This window comes from Silurus meridionalis, chromosome 26 (assembly GCF_014805685.1).
Source record: "Silurus meridionalis isolate SWU-2019-XX chromosome 26, ASM1480568v1, whole genome shotgun sequence".
Taxonomy (NCBI): Eukaryota; Metazoa; Chordata; class Actinopteri; order Siluriformes; family Siluridae; genus Silurus; species Silurus meridionalis.
Genome location: NC_060909.1, coordinates 14,920,381 through 14,937,193, shown reverse-complemented (window position 1 = coordinate 14,937,193; position 16,813 = coordinate 14,920,381). Strand labels below are relative to the sequence as shown.

Sequence of the window (16,813 nt, the reverse complement as noted above, 5' to 3'; positions counted from 1 at the left end):
TTGTCTTTTTTGAAAGACTTGTTTGGCCTACTTTTAATATGAGTTACATGGTGTTGAAGTATAGGAAAAGAAGCCATTTTGGTTCATTAGGCCCATTGACTGCTTGCACAAGGGAGAAAAGATAGCTCAGTCGGTAAGGTGTTGGTTTATCGATCAGCTGGTCCCCACAAGGTTGTGGGTTCAATCCCAGCCATTGCCAAGTAAAATATTTTAATTTTCTTTTGAAATCTAATAGTTTGTCTACTTTGAAAAATGTAACTATAAATCTACTTGTTAAATAAAGAGACCTGTTTAAAAGATTGCTTTACTTCTTTGTCTTTTTTGAAAGACTTGTTTGGCCTACTTTTAATATGAGTTACATGGTGTTGAAGTATAGGAAAAGAAGCCATTTTGGTTCATTAGGCCCATTGACTGCTTGCAAAGGGAGAAAAGATAGCTCAGTCGGTAAGGTGTTGGTTTATCGATGAGTAGGTTCCCACAAGGTTGGTGGTTCAATCCCAGCCATTGCCAAGTAAAATTTTTTAATTTTCTTTTGAAATCTAATAGTTTGTCTACTTTGTAAAATTAAACTATAAATCTACTTGTTAATTAAAGAGACCTGTTTAAAAGATTGCTTTACTTCTTTGTCTTTTTTGAAAGACTTGTTTAGCATACTTTTAAAGAGTTACATGGTGTTGAAGTATAGGAAAAGAAGCCATTTTGGTTCATTAGGCCCATTGACTGCTTGCACAAGGGAGAAAAGATAGCTCAGTCGGTAAGGTGTTGGTTTATCGATCAGCAGGTCCCCACAAGGTTGGGGGTTCAATCCCAGCCATTGCCAAGTAAAATTTTTTAATTTTCTTTTGAAATCTAATAGTTTGTCTACTTTGAAAAATGTAACTATAAATCTACTTGTTAAATAAAGAGACCTGTTTAAAAGATTGCTTTACTTCTTTGTCTTTTTTGAAAGACTTGTTTGGCCTACTTTTAATATGAGTTACATGGTGTTGAAGTATGGAAAAGAAGCCATTTTGGTTCATTAGGCCCATTGACTGCTTGCAAAAGGGAGAAAAGATAGCTCAGTCGGTAAGGTGTTGGTTTATCGATGAGTAGGTTCCCACAAGGTTGGTGGTTCAATCCCAGGCATTGCAAGTAAAATTTTTAATTTTCTTTTGAAATCTAATAGTTTGTCTACTTTGTAAAATTAAACTATAAATCTACTTGTTAATTAAAGAGACCTGTTTAAAAGATTGCTTTACTTCTTTGTCTTTTTTGAAAGACTTGTTTGGCCTACTTTTAATATGAGTTACATGGTGTTGAAGTATAGGAAAAGAAGCCATTTTGGTTCATTAGGCCCATTGACTGCTTGCAAAGGAGAAAAGATAGCTCAGTCGGTAAGGTGTTGGTTTATCGATCAGCAGGTCTCCACAAGGTTGGGGGTTCAATCCCAGCCATTGCCAAGTAAAATTTTGTAATTTTCTATTGAAATCTAATAGTTTGTCTACTTTGTAAAATTAAACTATAAATCTACTTGTTAATTAAAGAGACCTGTTTAAAAGATTGCTTTACTTCTTTGTCTTTTTTGAAAGACTTGTTTGGCCTACTTTTAATATGAGTTACATGGTGTTGAAGTATAGGAAAAGAAGCCATTTTGGTTCATTAGGCCCATTGACTGCTTGCAAAGGGAGAAAAGATAGCTCAGTCGGTAAGGTGTTGGTTTATCGATCAGCAGGTCCCCACAAGGTTGGGGTTCAATCCCAGCCATTGCCAAGTAAAATTTTTAATTTTCTTTTGAAATCTAATAGTTTGTCTACTTTGTAAAATTAACTATAAATCTACTTGTTAATAAAGAGACCTGTTTAAAAGATTGCTTTACTTCTTTGTCTTTTTTGAAAGACTTGTTTGGCCTACTTTTAATATGAGTTACATGGTGTTGAAGTATAGGAAAAGAAGCCATTTTGGTTCATTAGGCCCATTGACTGCTTGCACAAGGGAGAAAAGATAGCTCAGTCGGTAAGGTGTTGGTTTATCGATCAGCTGGTCCCCACAAGGTTGGGGGTTCAATCCCAGCCATTGCCAAGTAAAATTTTTAATTTTCTTTTGAAATCTAATAGTTTGTCTACTTTGTAAAATTAAACTATAAATCTACTTGTTAAATAAAGAGACCTGTTTAAAAGATTGCTTTATTTCTTTGTCTTTTTTGAAAGACTTGTTTGGCCTACTTTTAATATGAGTTACATGGTGTTGAAGTATAGGAAAAGAAGCCATTTTGGTTCATTAGGCCCATTGACTGCTTGCACAAGGGAGAAAAGATAGCTCAGTCGGTAAGGTGTTGGTTTATCGATCAGCAGGTCTCCACAAGGTTGGGGGTTCAATCCCAGCCATTGCCAAGTAAAATTTTTAATTTTCCTTTGAAATCTAATAGTTTGTCTACTTTGTAAAATTAAACTATAAATCTACTTGTTAATTAAAGAGACCTGTTTAAAAGATTGCTTTACTTCTTTGTCTTTTTTGAAAGACTTGTTTGGCCTACTTTTAATATGAGTTACATGGTGTTGAAGTATAGGAAAAGAAGCCATTTTGGTTCATTAGGCCCATTGACTGCTTGCACAAGGGAGAAAAGATAGCTCAGTCGGTAAGGTGTTGGTTTATCGATCAGCTGGTCCCCACAAGGTTGTGGGTTCAATCCCAGCCATTGCCAAGTAAAATATTTTAATTTTCTTTTGAAATCTAATAGTTTGTCTACTTTGTAAAATTCAACTATAAATCTACTTGTTAAATAAAGAGACCTGTTTAAAAGATTGCTTTACCTTTTTGTCTTTTTTGAAAGACTTGTTTGGCCTACTTTTAATATGAGTTACATGGTGTTGAAGTATAGGAAAAGAAGCCATTTTGGTTCATTAGGCCCATTGACTGCTTGCAAATGGGAGAAAAGATAGCTCAGTCGGTAAGGTGTTGGTTTATCGATCAGCAGGTCTCCACAAGGTTGGGGGTTCAATCCCAGCCATTGCCAAGTAAAATATTTTAATTTTCTTTTGAAATCTAATAGTTTGTCTACTTTGTAAAATTAAACTATAAATCTACTTGTTAATTAAAGAGACCTGTTTAAAAGATTGCTTTACTTCTTTGTCTTTTTTGAAAGACTTGTTTGGCCTACTTTTAATATGAGTTACATGGTGTTGAAGTATAGGAAAAGAAGCCTTTTTGGTTCATTAGGCCCATTGACTGCTTGCAAACGGGAGAAAAGATAGCTCAGTCGGTAAGGTGTTGGTTTATCGATCAGCAGGTCTCCACAAGGTTGGGGGTTCAATCCCAGCCATTGCCAAGTAAAATTTTTTAATTTTCTATTGAAATCTAATAGTTTGTCTACTTTGTAAAATTAACTATAAATCTACTTGTTAATTAAAGAGACCTGTTTAAAAGATTGCTTTATTTCTTTGTCTTTTTTGAAAGACTTGTTTGGCCTACTTTTAATATGAGTTACATGGTGTTGAAGTATAGGAAAAGAAGCCATTTTGGTTCATTAGGCCCATTGACTGCTTGCAAGGGAGAAAAGATAGCTCAGTCGGTAAGGTGTTGGTTTATCGATCAGCAGGTCCCCACAAGGTTGGGGTTCAATCCCAGCCATTGCCAAGTAAAATTTTTAATTTTCTTTTGAAATCTAATAGTTTGTCTACTTTGTAAAATTAACTATAAATCTACTTGTTAATTAAAGAGACCTGTTTAAAAGATTGCTTTACTTCTTTGTCTTTTTTGAAAGACTTGTTTAGCATACTTTTAAAGAGTTACATGGTGTTGAAGTATAGGAAAAGAAGCCATTTTGGTTCATTGGGCCCATTGACTGCTTGCAAAGGGAGAAAAGATAGCTCAGTCGGTAAGGTGTTGGTTTATCGATCAGTAGGTTCCCACAAGGTTGGGGTTCAATCCCAGCCATTGCCAAGTAAAATTTTTAATTTTCTTTTGAAATCTAATAGTTTGTCTACTTTGTAAAATTAAACTATAAATCTACTTGTTAAATAAAGAGACCTGTTTAAAAGATTGCTTTACTTCTTTGTCTTTTTTGAAAGACTTGTTTGGCCTACTTTTAAAGAGTTACATGGTGTTGAAGTATAGGAAAAGAAGCCATTTTGGTTCATTAGGCCCATTGACTGCTTGCACAAGGGAGAAAAGATAGCTCAGTCGGTAAGGTGTTGGTTTATCGATCAGCTGGTCCCCACAAGGTTGGGGGTTCAATCCCAGCCATTGCCAAGTAAAATTTTTAATTTTCTTTTGAAATCTAATAGTTTGTCTACTTTGTAAAATTCAACTATAAATCTACTTGTTAAATAAAGAGACCTGTTTAAAAGATTGCTTTACTTCTTTGTCTTTTTTGAAAGACTTGTTTGGCCTACTTTTAATATGAGTTACATGATGTTGAAGTATAGGAAAAGAAGCCATTTTGGTTCATTAGGCCCATTGACTGCTTGCAAATGGGAGAAAAGATAGCTCAGTCGGTAAGGTGTTGGTTTATCGATCAGCAGGTCCCCACAAGGTTGGGGTTCAATCCCAGCCATTGCCAAGTAAAATTTTTTAATTTTCTTTTGAAATCTAATAGTTTGTCTACTTTGTAAAATTAAACTATAAATCTACTTGTTAATTAAAGAGACCTGTTTAAAAGATTGCTTTACTTCTTTGTCTTTTTTGAAAGACTTGTTTGGCCTACTTTTAATATGAGTTACATGGTGTTGAAGTATAGGAAAAGAAGCCATTTTGGTTCATTAGGCCCATTGACTGCTTGCACAAGGGAGAAAAGATAGCTCAGTCGGTAAGGTGTTGGTTTATCGATCAGCTGGTCCCCACAAGGTTGGGGGTTCAATCCCAGCCATTGCCAAGTAAAATTTTTTAATTTTCTTTTGAAATCTAATAGTTTGTCTACTTTGTAAAATTAAACTATAAATCTACTTGTTAAATAAAGAGACCTGTTTAAAAGATTGCTTTACTTCTTTGTCTTTTTTGAAAGACTTGTTTGGCCTACTTTTAATATGAGTTACATGGTGTTGAAGTATAGGAAAAGAAGCCATTTTGGTTCATTAGGCCCATTGACTGCTTGCAAAGGAGAAAAGATAGCTCAGTCGGTAAGGTGTTGGTTTATCGATCAGTAGGTTCCCACAAGGTTGGGGTTCAATCCCAGCCATTGCCAAGTAAAATTTTTAATTTTCTTTTGAAATCTAATAGTTTGTCTACTTTGTAAAATTAAACTATAAATCTACTTGTTAAATAAAGAGACCTGTTTAAAAGATTGCTTTACTTTGTCTTTTTGAAAGACTTGTTTGGCCTACTTTTAAAGAGTTACATGGTGTTGAAGTATAGGAAAAGAAGCCATTTTGGTTCATTAGGCCCATTGACTGCTTGCAAAGGAGAAAAGATAGCTCAGTCGGTAAGGTGTTGGTTTATCGATCAGTAGGTTCCCACAAGGTTGGGGTTCAATCCCAGCCATTGCCAAGTAAAATTTTTAATTTTCTTTTGAAATCTAATAGTTTGTCTACTTTGTAAAATTAAACTATAAATCTACTTGTTAAATAAAGAGACCTGTTTAAAAGATTGCTTTACTTTGTCTTTTTGAAAGACTTGTTTGGCCTACTTTTAAAGAGTTACATGGTGTTGAAGTATAGGAAAAGAAGCCATTTTGGTTCATTAGGCCCATTGACTGCTTGCAAAGGAGAAAAGATAGCTCAGTCGGTAAGGTGTTGGTTTATCGATCAGTAGGTCCCCACAAGGTTGGGGTTCAATCCCAGCCATTGCCAAGTAAAATTTTTAATTTTCTTTTGAAATCTAATAGTTTGTCTACTTTGTAAAATTAACTATAAATCTACTTGTTAATTAAAGAGACCTGTTTAAAAGATTGCTTTACTTTGTCTTTTTGAAAGACTTGTTTGGCCTACTTTTAAAGAGTTACATGGTGTTGAAGTATGGAAAAGAAGCCATTTTGGTTCATTAGGCCCATTGACTGCTTGCACAAGGGAGAAAAGATAGCTCAGTCGGTAAGGTGTTGGTTTATCGATCAGTAGGTCCCCACAAGGTTGGGGTTCAATCCCAGCCATTGCCAAGTAAAATTTTTAATTTTCTTTTGAAATCTAATAGTTTGTCTACTTTGTAAAATTAAACTATAAATCTACTTGTTAAATAAAGAGACCTGTTTAAAAGATTGCTTTACTTCTTTGTCTTTTTTGAAAGACTTGTTTGGCCTACTTTTAATATGAGTTACATGATGTTGAAGTATAGGAAAAGAAGCCATTTTGGTTCATTAGGCCCATTGACTGCTTGCAAATGGGAGAAAAGATAGCTCAGTCGGTAAGGTGTTGGTTTATCGATCAGCAGGTCTCCACAAGGTTGGGGGTTCAATCCCAGCCATTGCCAAGTAAAATTTTTAATTTTCTTTTGAAATCTAATAGTTTGTCTACTTTGTAAAATTAAACTATAAATCTACTTGTTAATTAAAGAGACCTGTTTAAAAGATTGCTTTATTTCTTTGTCTTTTTTGAAAGACTTGTTTGGCCTACTTTTAAAGAGTTACATGGTGTTGAAGTATAGGAAAAGAAGCCATTTTGGTTCATTAGGCCCATTGACTGCTTGCACAAGGGAGAAAAGATAGCTCAGTCGGTAAGGTGTTGGTTTATCGATCAGCAGGTCTCCACAAGGTTGGGGGTTCAATCCCAGCCATTGCCAAGTAAAATTTTTAATTTTCTTTTGAAATCTAATAGTTTGTCTACTTTGTAAAATTAAACTATAAATCTACTTGTTAATTAAAGAGACCTGTTTAAAAGATTGCTTTACTTCTTTGTCTTTTTTGAAAGACTTGTTTGGCCTACTTTTAATATGAGTTACATGGTGTTGAAGTATAGGAAAAGAAGCCATTTTGGTTCATTAGGCCCATTGACTGCTTGCAAAGGGAGAAAAGATAGCTCAGTCGGTAAGGTGTTGGTTTATCGATCAGCAGGTCCCCACAAGGTTGGGGTTCAATCCCAGCCATTGCCAAGTAAAATTTTTAATTTTCTTTTGAAATCTATTAGTTTGTCTACTTTGTGAAATTAAACTATAAATCTACTTGTTAATTAAAGAGACCTGTTTAAAAGATTGCTTTACTTCTTTGTCTTTTTTGAAAGACTTGTTTGGCCTACTTTTAATATGAGTTACATGGTGTTGAAGTATAGGAAAAGAAGCCATTTTGGTTCATTAGGCCCATTGACTGCTTGCAAAGGGAGAAAAGATAACTCAGTCGGTAAGGTGTTGCTTTATCGATCAGCATGTTCCAGCAAGTTTGGTGGTTCAATCCCATCCTTTGCCAAGTAAAATTTTTTAATTTTCTTTTGAAATCTAATAGTTTGTCTACTTTGTAAAATTAAACTATAAATCTACTTGTTAATTAAAGAGACCTGTTTAAAAGATTGCTTTACTTCTTTGTCTTTTTTGAAAGACTTGTTTAGCCTACTTTTAATATGAGTTACATGGTGTTGAAGTATAGGAAAAGAAGCCATTTTGGTTCATTAGGCCCATTGACTGCTTGCAAAGGAGAAAAGATAGCTCAGTCGGTAAGGTGTTGGTTTATCGATCAGCAGGTCTCCACAAGGTTGGGGGTTCAATCCCAGCCATTGCCAAGTAAAATTTTTAATTTTCTTTTGAAATCTAATAGTTTGTCTACTTTGAAAAATGTAACTATAAATCTACTTGTTAAATAAAGAGACCTGTTTAAAAGATTGCTTTACTTCTTTGTCTTTTTTGAAAGACTTGTTTGGCCTACTTTTAATATGAGTTACATGGTGTTGAAGTATAGGAAAAGAAGCCATTTTGGTTCATTAGGCCCATTGACTGCTTGCAAAGGGAGAAAAGATAGCTCAGTCGGTAAGGTGTTGGTTTATCGATCAGCAGGTTCCCACAAGGTTGGTGGTTCAATCCCAGCCATTGCCAAGTAAAATTTTTTAATTTTCTTTTGAAATCTAATAGTTTGTCTACTTTGTAAAATTAAACTATAAATCTACTTGTTAAATAAAGAGACCTGTTTAAAAGATTGCTTTACTTTTTGTCTTTTTGAAAGACTTGTTTGGCCTACTTTTAATATGAGTTACATGGTGTTGAAGTATAGGAAAAGAAGCCATTTTGGTTCATTAGGCCCATTGACTGCTTGCACAAGGGAGAAAAGATAGCTCAGTCGGTAAGGTGTTGGTTTATCGATCAGCAGGTCCCCACAAGGTTGGGGTTCAATCCCAGCCATTGCCAAGTAAAATTTTTAATTTTCTTTTGAAATCTAATAGTTTGTCTACTTTGTAAAATTAAACTATAAATCTACTTGTTAAATAAAGAGACCTGTTTAAAAGATTGCTTTACTTCTTTGTCTTTTTTGAAAGACTTGTTTGGCCTACTTTTAATATGAGTTACATGGTGTTGAAGTATAGGAAAAGAAGCCATTTTGGTTCATTAGGCCCATTGACTGCTTGCAAATGGGAGAAAAGATAGCTCAGTCGGTAAGGTGTTGGTTTATCGATCAGCAGGTCTCCACAAGGTTGGGGGTTCAATCCCAGCCATTGCCAAGTAAAATTTTTTAATTTTCTTTTGAAATCTAATAGTTTGTCTACTTTGTAAAATTAAACTATAAATCTACTTGTTAATTAAAGAGACCTGTTTAAAAGATTGCTTTACTTTTTGTCTTTTTGAAAGACTTGTTTGGCCTACTTTTAATATGAGTTACATGGTGTTGAAGTATAGGAAAAGAAGCCATTTTGGTTCATTAGGCCCATTGACTGCTTGCACAAGGGAGAAAAGATAGCTCAGTCGGTAAGGTGTTGGTTTATCGATCAGCAGGTCCCCACAAGTTTCGGGGTTCAATCCCAGCCATTGCCAAGTAAAATTTTTTAATTTTCTTTTGAAATCTAATAGTTTGTCTACTTTGAAAAATGTAACTATAAATCTACTTGTTAAATAAAGAGACCTGTTTAAAAGATTGCTTTACTTCTTTGTCTTTTTTGAAAGACTTGTTTGGCCTACTTTTAAAGAGTTACATGGTGTTGAAGTATAGGAAAAGAAGCCATTTTGGTTCATTAGGCCCATTGACTGCTTGCACAAGGGAGAAAAGATAGCTCAGTCGGTAAGGTGTTGGTTTATCGATCAGCAGGTCTCCACAAGGTTGGGGGTTCAATCCCAGCCATTGCCAAGTAAAATTTTTAATTTTCTTTTGAAATCTAATAGTTTGTCTACTTTGTAAAATTAAACTATAAATCTACTTGTTAATTAAAGAGACCTGTTTAAAAGATTGCTTTACTTCTTTGTCTTTTTTGAAAGACTTGTTTAGCATACTTTTAAAGAGTTACATGGTGTTGAAGTATAGGAAAAGAAGCCATTTTGGTTCATTAGGCCCATTGACTGCTTGCACAAGGGAGAAAAGATAGCTCAGTCGGTAAGGTGTTGGTTTATCGATCAGCTGGTCCCCACAAGGTTGGGGTTCAATCCCAGCCATTGCCAAGTAAAATTTTTTAATTTTCTTTTGAAATCTAATAGTTTGTCTACTTTGTAAAATTCAACTATAAATCTACTTGTTAAATAAAGAGACCTGTTTAAAAGATTGCTTTACTTCTTTGTCTTTTTTGAAAGACTTGTTTGGCCTACTTTTAATATGAGTTACATGGTGTTGAAGTATAGGAAAAGAAGCCATTTTGGTTCATTAGGCCCATTGACTGCTTGCAAACGGGAGAAAAGATAGCTCAGTCGGTAAGGTGTTGGTTTATCGATCAGCAGGTCTCCACAAGGTTGGGGGTTCAATCCCAGCCATTGCCAAGTAAAATTTTTTAATTTTCTATTGAAATCTAATAGTTTGTCTACTTTGTAAAATTAAACGATAAATCTACTTGTTAATTAAAGAGACCTGTTTAAAAGATTGCTTTACTTCTTTGTCTTTTTTGAAAGACTTGTTTGGCCTACTTTTAATATGAGTTACATGGTGTTGAAGTATAGGAAAAGAAGCCATTTTGGTTCATTAGGCCCATTGACTGCTTGCACAAGGGAGAAAAGATAGCTCAGTCGGTAAGGTGTTGGTTTATCGATCAGCTGGTCCCCACAAGGTTGGTGGTTCAATCCCAGCCATTGCCAAGTAAAATTTTTTAATTTTCTTTTGAAATCTAATAGTTTGTCTACTTTGAAAAATGTAACTATAAATCTACTTGTTAAATAAAGAGACCTGTTTAAAAGATTGCTTTACTTCTTTGTCTTTTTTGAAAGACTTGTTTGGCCTACTTTTAATATGAGTTACATGGTGTTGAAGTATAGGAAAAGAAGCCATTTTGGTTCATTAGGCCCATTGACTGCTTGCAAAAGGGAGAAAAGATAGCTCAGTCGGTAAGGTGTTGGTTTATCGATCAGCAGGTTCCAGCAAGGTTGGTGGTTCAATCCCAGCCATTGCCAAGTAAAATTTTTTAATTTTCTTTTGAAATCTAATAGTTTGTCTACTTTGTAAAATTCAACTATAAATCTACTTGTTAATTAAAGAGACCTGTTTAAAAGATTGCTTTATTTCTTTGTATTTTTTGAAAGACTTGTTTGGCCTACTTTTAAAGAGTTACATGGTGTTGAAGTATAGGAAAAAGCCATTTTGGTTCATTAGGCCCATTGACTGCTTGCAAATGGGAGAAAAGATAGCTCAGTCGGTAAGGTGTTGGTTTATCGATCAGCAGGTCTCCACAAGGTTGGGGGTTCAATCCCAGCCATTGCCAAGTAAAATTTTTTAATTTTCTATTGAAATCTAATAGTTTGTCTACTTTGTAAAATTCAACTATAAATCTACTTGTTAATTAAAGAGACCTGTTTAAAAGATTGCTTTACTTCTTTGTCTTTTTTGAAAGACTTGTTTGGCCTACTTTTAAAGAGTTACAAAGAGTTGAAGTATAGGAAAAGAAGCCATTTTGGTTCATTAGGCCCATTGACTGCTTGCACAAGGGAGAAAAGATAGCTCAGTCGGTAAGGTGTTGGTTTATCGATCAGCAGGTCTCCACAAGGTTGGGGGTTCAATCCCAGCCATTGCCAAGTAAAAATTTTTAATTTTCTATTGAAATCTAATAGTTTGTCTACTTTGTAAAATTAAACGATAAATCTACTTGTTAAATAAAGAGACCTGTTTAAAAGATTGCTTTACTTCTTTGTCTTTTTTGAAAGACTTGTTTGGCCTACTTTTAATATGAGTTACATGGTGTTGAAGTATAGGAAAAGAAGCCATTTTGGTTCATTAGGCCCATTGACTGCTTGCAAATGGGAGAAAAGATAGCTCAGTCGGTAAGGTGTTGGTTTATCGATCAGCAGGTTCCCACAAGGTTGGGGGTTCAATCCCAGCCATTGCCAAGTAAAATTTTTTAATTTTCTTTTGAAATCTAATAGTTTGTCTACTTTGAAAAATGTAACTATAAATCTACTTGTTAAATAAAGAGACCTGTTTAAAAGATTGCTTTACTTCTTTGTCTTTTTTGAAAGACTTGTTTGGCCTACTTTTAATATGAGTTACATGGTGTTGAAGTATAGGAAAAGAAGCCATTTTGGTTCATTAGGCCCATTGACTGCTTGCAAAAGGGAGAAAAGATAGCTCAGTCGGTAAGGTGTTGGTTTATCGATGAGTAGGTTCCCACAAGGTTGGTGGTTCAATCCCAGCCATTGCCAAGTAAAATTTTTTAATTTTCTTTTGAAATCTAATAGTTTGTCTACTTTGTAAAATTAAACTATAAATCTACTTGTTAAATAAAGAGACCTGTTTAAAAGATTGCTTTACTTCTTTGTCTTTTTTGAAAGACTTGTTTGGCCTACTTTTAATGAGAGTTACATGGTGTTGAAGTATAGGAAAAGAAGCCATTTTGGTTCATTAGGCCCATTGACTGCTTGCACAAGGGAGAAAAGATAGCTCAGTCGGTAAGGTGTTGGTTTATCGATCAGCAGGTCTCCACAAGGTTGGGGGTTCAATCCCAGCCATTGCCAAGTAAAAATTTTTAATTTTCTATTGAAATCTAATAGTTTGTCTACTTTGTAAAATTAAACGATAAATCTACTTGTTAAATAAAGAGACCTGTTTAAAAGATTGCTTTACTTCTTTGTCTTTTTTGAAAGACTTGTTTGGCCTACTTTTAATATGAGTTACATGGTGTTGAAGTATAGGAAAAGAAGCCATTTTGGTTCATTAGGCCCATTGACTGCTTGCAAATGGGAGAAAAGATAGCTCAGTCGGTAAGGTGTTGGTTTATCGATCAGCAGGTCTCCACAAGGTTGGGGGTTCAATCCCAGCCATTGCCAAGTAAAATTTTTAATTTTCTTTTGAAATCTAATAGTTTGTCTACTTTGAAAAATGTAACTATAAATCTACTTGTTAAATAAAGAGACCTGTTTAAAAGATTGCTTTACTTCTTTGTCTTTTTTGAAAGACTTGTTTGGCCTACTTTTAATATGAGTTACATGGTGTTGAAGTATAGGAAAAGAAGCCATTTTGGTTCATTAGGCCCATTGACTGCTTGCACAAGGGAGAAAAGATAGCTCAGTCGGTAAGGTGTTGGTTTATCGATCAGCTGGTCCCCACAAGGTTGGGGTTCAATCCCAGCCATTGCCAAGTAAAATTTTTTAATTTTCTTTTGAAATCTAATAGTTTGTCTACTTTGTAAAATTCAACTATAAATCTACTTGTTAAATAAAGAGACCTGTTTAAAAGATTGCTTTACTTCTTTGTCTTTTTTGAAAGACTTGTTTGGCCTACTTTTAATGAGTTACATGGTGTTGAAGTATAGGAAAAGAAGCCATTTTGGTTCATTAGGCCCATTGACTGCTTGCACAAGGGAGAAAAGATAGCTCAGTCGGTAAGGTGTTGGTTTATCGATCAGCAGGTCTCCACAAGGTTGGGGGTTCAATCCCAGCCATTGCCAAGTAAAATTTTTAATTTTCTTTTGAAATCTAATAGTTTGTCTACTTTGTAAAATTAAACTATAAATCTACTTGTTAATTAAAGAGACCTGTTTAAAAGATTGCTTTACTTCTTTGTCTTTTTTGAAAGACTTGTTTAGCATACTTTTAAAGAGTTACATGGTGTTGAAGTATAGGAAAAGAAGCCATTTTGGTTCATTAGGCCCATTGACTGCTTGCACAAGGGAGAAAAGATAGCTCAGTCGGTAAGGTGTTGGTTTATCGATCAGCTGGTCCCCACAAGGTTGGGGGTTCAATCCCAGCCATTGCCAAGTAAAATTTTTTAATTTTCTTTTGAAATCTAATAGTTTGTCTACTTTGTAAAATTCAACTATAAATCTACTTGTTAAATAAAGAGACCTGTTTAAAAGATTGCTTTACTTCTTTGTCTTTTTTGAAAGACTTGTTTGGCCTACTTTTAATATGAGTTACATGGTGTTGAAGTATAGGAAAAGAAGCCATTTTGGTTCATTAGGCCCATTGACTGCTTGCAAACGGGAGAAAAGATAGCTCAGTCGGTAAGGTGTTGGTTTATCGATCAGCAGGTCTCCACAAGGTTGGGGGTTCAATCCCAGCCATTGCCAAGTAAAATCTTTTAATTTTCTTTTGAAATCTAATAGTTTGTCTACTTTGTAAAATTAAACGATAAATCTACTTGTTAATTAAAGAGACCTGTTTAAAAGATTGCTTTACTTCTTTGTCTTTTTTGAAAGACTTGTTTGGCCTACTTTTAATATGAGTTACATGGTGTTGAAGTATAGGAAAAAGCCATTTTGGTTCATTAGGCCCATTGACTGCTTGCACAAGGGAGAAAAGATAGCTCAGTCGGTAAGGTGTTGGTTTATCGATCAGCTGGTCCCCACAAGGTTGGGGTTCAATCCCAGCCATTGCCAAGTAAAATTTTTTAATTTTCTTTTGAAATCTAATAGTTTGTCTACTTTGTAAAATTCAACTATAAATCTACTTGTTAAATAAAGAGACCTGTTTAAAAGATTGCTTTACTTCTTTGTCTTTTTTGAAAGACTTGTTTGGCCTACTTTTAATATGAGTTACATGGTGTTGAAGTATAGGAAAAGAAGCCATTTTGGTTCATTAGGCCCATTGACTGCTTGCAAAAGGGAGAAAAGATAGCTCAGTCGGTAAGGTGTTGGTTTATCGATGAGTAGGTTCCCACAAGGTTGGTGGTTCAATCCCAGCCATTGCCAAGTAAAATTTTTTAATTTTCTTTTGAAATCTAATAGTTTGTCTACTTTGTAAAATTAAACTATAAATCTACTTGTTAAATAAAGAGACCTGTTTAAAAGATTGCTTTACTTTGTCTTTTTTGAAAGACTTGTTTGGCCTACTTTTAAAGAGTTACAAAGGGTTGAAGTATAGGAAAAGAAGCCATTTTGGTTCATTAGGCCCATTGACTGCTTGCACAAGGGAGAAAAGATAGCTCAGTCGGTAAGGTGTTGGTTTATCGATCAGCTGGTCCCCACAAGGTTGGGGGTTCAATCCCAGCCATTGCCAAGTAAAATTTTTTAATTTTCTTTTGAAATCTAATAGTTTGTCTACTTTGTAAAATTCAACTATAAATCTACTTGTTAAATAAAGAGACCTGTTTAAAAGATTGCTTTACTTCTTTGTCTTTTTTGAAAGACTTGTTTGGCCTACTTTTAATATGAGTTACATGGTGTTGAAGTATAGGAAAAGAAGCCATTTTGGTTCATTAGGCCCATTGACTGCTTGCACAAGGGAGAAAAGATAGCTCAGTCGGTAAGGTGTTGGTTTATCGATCAGCTGGTCCCCACAAGGTTGTGGGTTCAATCCCAGCCATTGCCAAGTAAAATATTTTAATTTTCTTTTGAAATCTAATAGTTTGTCTACTTTGTAAAATTCAACTATAAATCTACTTGTTAAATAAAGAGACCTGTTTAAAAGATTGCTTTACTTCTTTGTCTTTTTTGAAAGACTTGTTTGGCCTACTTTTAATATGAGTTACATGGTGTTGAAGTATAGGAAAAGAAGCCATTTTGGTTCATTAGGCCCATTGACTGCTTGCAAATGGGTGGAAAGATAGCTCAGTCGGTAAGTTGTTGGTTTCTCGATCAGCATGTTCCCACAAGTTTGGGGGTTCAATCCCAGCCATTGCCAAGTAAAATTTTTTAATTTTCTTTTGAAATCTATTAGTTTGTCTACTTTGTAAAATTAAACTATAAATCTACTTGTTAATTAAAGAGACCTGTTTAAAAGATTGCTTTACTTCTTTGTCTTTTTTGAAAGACTTGTTTGGCCTACTTTTAAAGAGTTACAAAGGGTTGAAGTATAGGAAAAGAAGCCATTTTGGTTCATTAGGCCCATTGACTGCATGCCCAAGGGAGAAAAGATAGCTCAGTCGGTAAGGTGTTGGTTTAACGATCAGGAGGTCCCCACAAGGTTGGGGATTCAATCCCAGCCATTGCCAAGTAAAAACTTTTTAATTTTCTTTTGAAATCTAATAGTTTGTCTACTTTGTAAAATTCAATTATAAATCTACTTGTTAAATAAAGAGACCTGTTTAAAAGATTGCTTTACTTCTTTGTCTTTTTTGAAAGACTTGTTTGGCCTACTTTTAATATGAGTTACATGGTGTTGAAGTATAGGAAAAGAAGCCATTTTCGTTCATTAGGCCCATTGACTGCTTGCAAAAGGGAGAAAAGCTAGCTCAGTCGGTAAGGTGTTGGTTTATCGATCAGCAGGATTCCACAAGGTTGGGGGTTCAATCCCAGGCATTGCAAAGTACAGTTTTTTAATTTTCTTTTGAAATCTATTAGTTTGTCTACTTTGTAAAATTAAACTATAAATCTACTTGTTAATTAAAGAGACCTGTTTAAAAGATTGCTTTACTTCTTTGTCTTTTTTGAAAGACTTGTTTGGCCTACTTTTAATATGAGTTACATGGTGTTGAAGTATTGGCAAAGAAGCCATTTTGGTTCATTAGGCCCATTGACTGCTTGCAAAAGGGAGAGAAGATAGCTCAGTCGGTAAGATGTTGGTTTATCGATCAGCAGGTTCCCACAAGGTTAGGGGTACAATCCCAGCCATTGCCAAGTAAAATTTTTTAATTTTCTTTTGAAATCTAATAGTTTGTCTACTTTGTAAAATTAAACTATAAATCTACTTGTTAATTAAAGAGACCTGTTTAAAAGATTGCGTTACTTCTTTGTCTTTTTTGAAAGACTTGTTTAGCCTACTTTTATAGAGTTACATGGTGTTGAAGTATAGGAAAAGAAGCCATTTTGGTTCATTAGGCCCATTGACTGGATGAATACGGGAGAAAAGATAGCTCAGTCGGTAAGGTGTTGGTTTATCGATCAGCAAGTCCCCACAAGGTTGGGGGTTCAATCCCAGGCATTGCCAAGTAAAATTTTTTAATTTTCTTTTGAAATCTATTAGTTTGTCTACTTTGTGAAATTAAACTATAAATCTACTTGTTAATTAAAGAGACCTGTTTAAAAGATTGCTTTACTTCTTTGTCTTTTTTGAAAGACTTGTTTGGCCTACTTTAAATATGAGTTACAAAGGGTTGAAGTATAGGAAAAGAAGCCATTTTGGTTCATTAGGCCCATTGACTGCTTGCACAAGGGAGAAAAGATAGCTCAGTCGGTAAGGTGTTGGTTTATCGATCAGCAGGTCCCCACAAGTTTGGTGGTTCAATCCCAGCCATTGCCAAGTAAAATTTTTTAATTTTCTTTTGAAATCTAATAGTTTGTCTACTTTGTAAAATTAAACTATAAATCTACTTGTTAATTAAAGAGACCTGTTTAAAAGATTGCTTTACTTTGTCTTTTTTGAAAGACTTGTTTAGCCTACTTTTAATATGAGTTACATGGTGTTGAAGTATAGGAAAAGAAGCCATTTT

At 34.6% G+C, this 16,813-nt stretch overlaps 1 protein-coding gene across 1 annotated transcript in view; it reads right to left on the bottom strand.

Moving 5' to 3' along the window:
- Positions 1 to 16,813, bottom strand: part of LOC124379758 (nischarin-like) — a 143,487-nt gene that overhangs the window by 114,886 nt on the left and 11,788 nt on the right. The window lies entirely within an intron of this gene.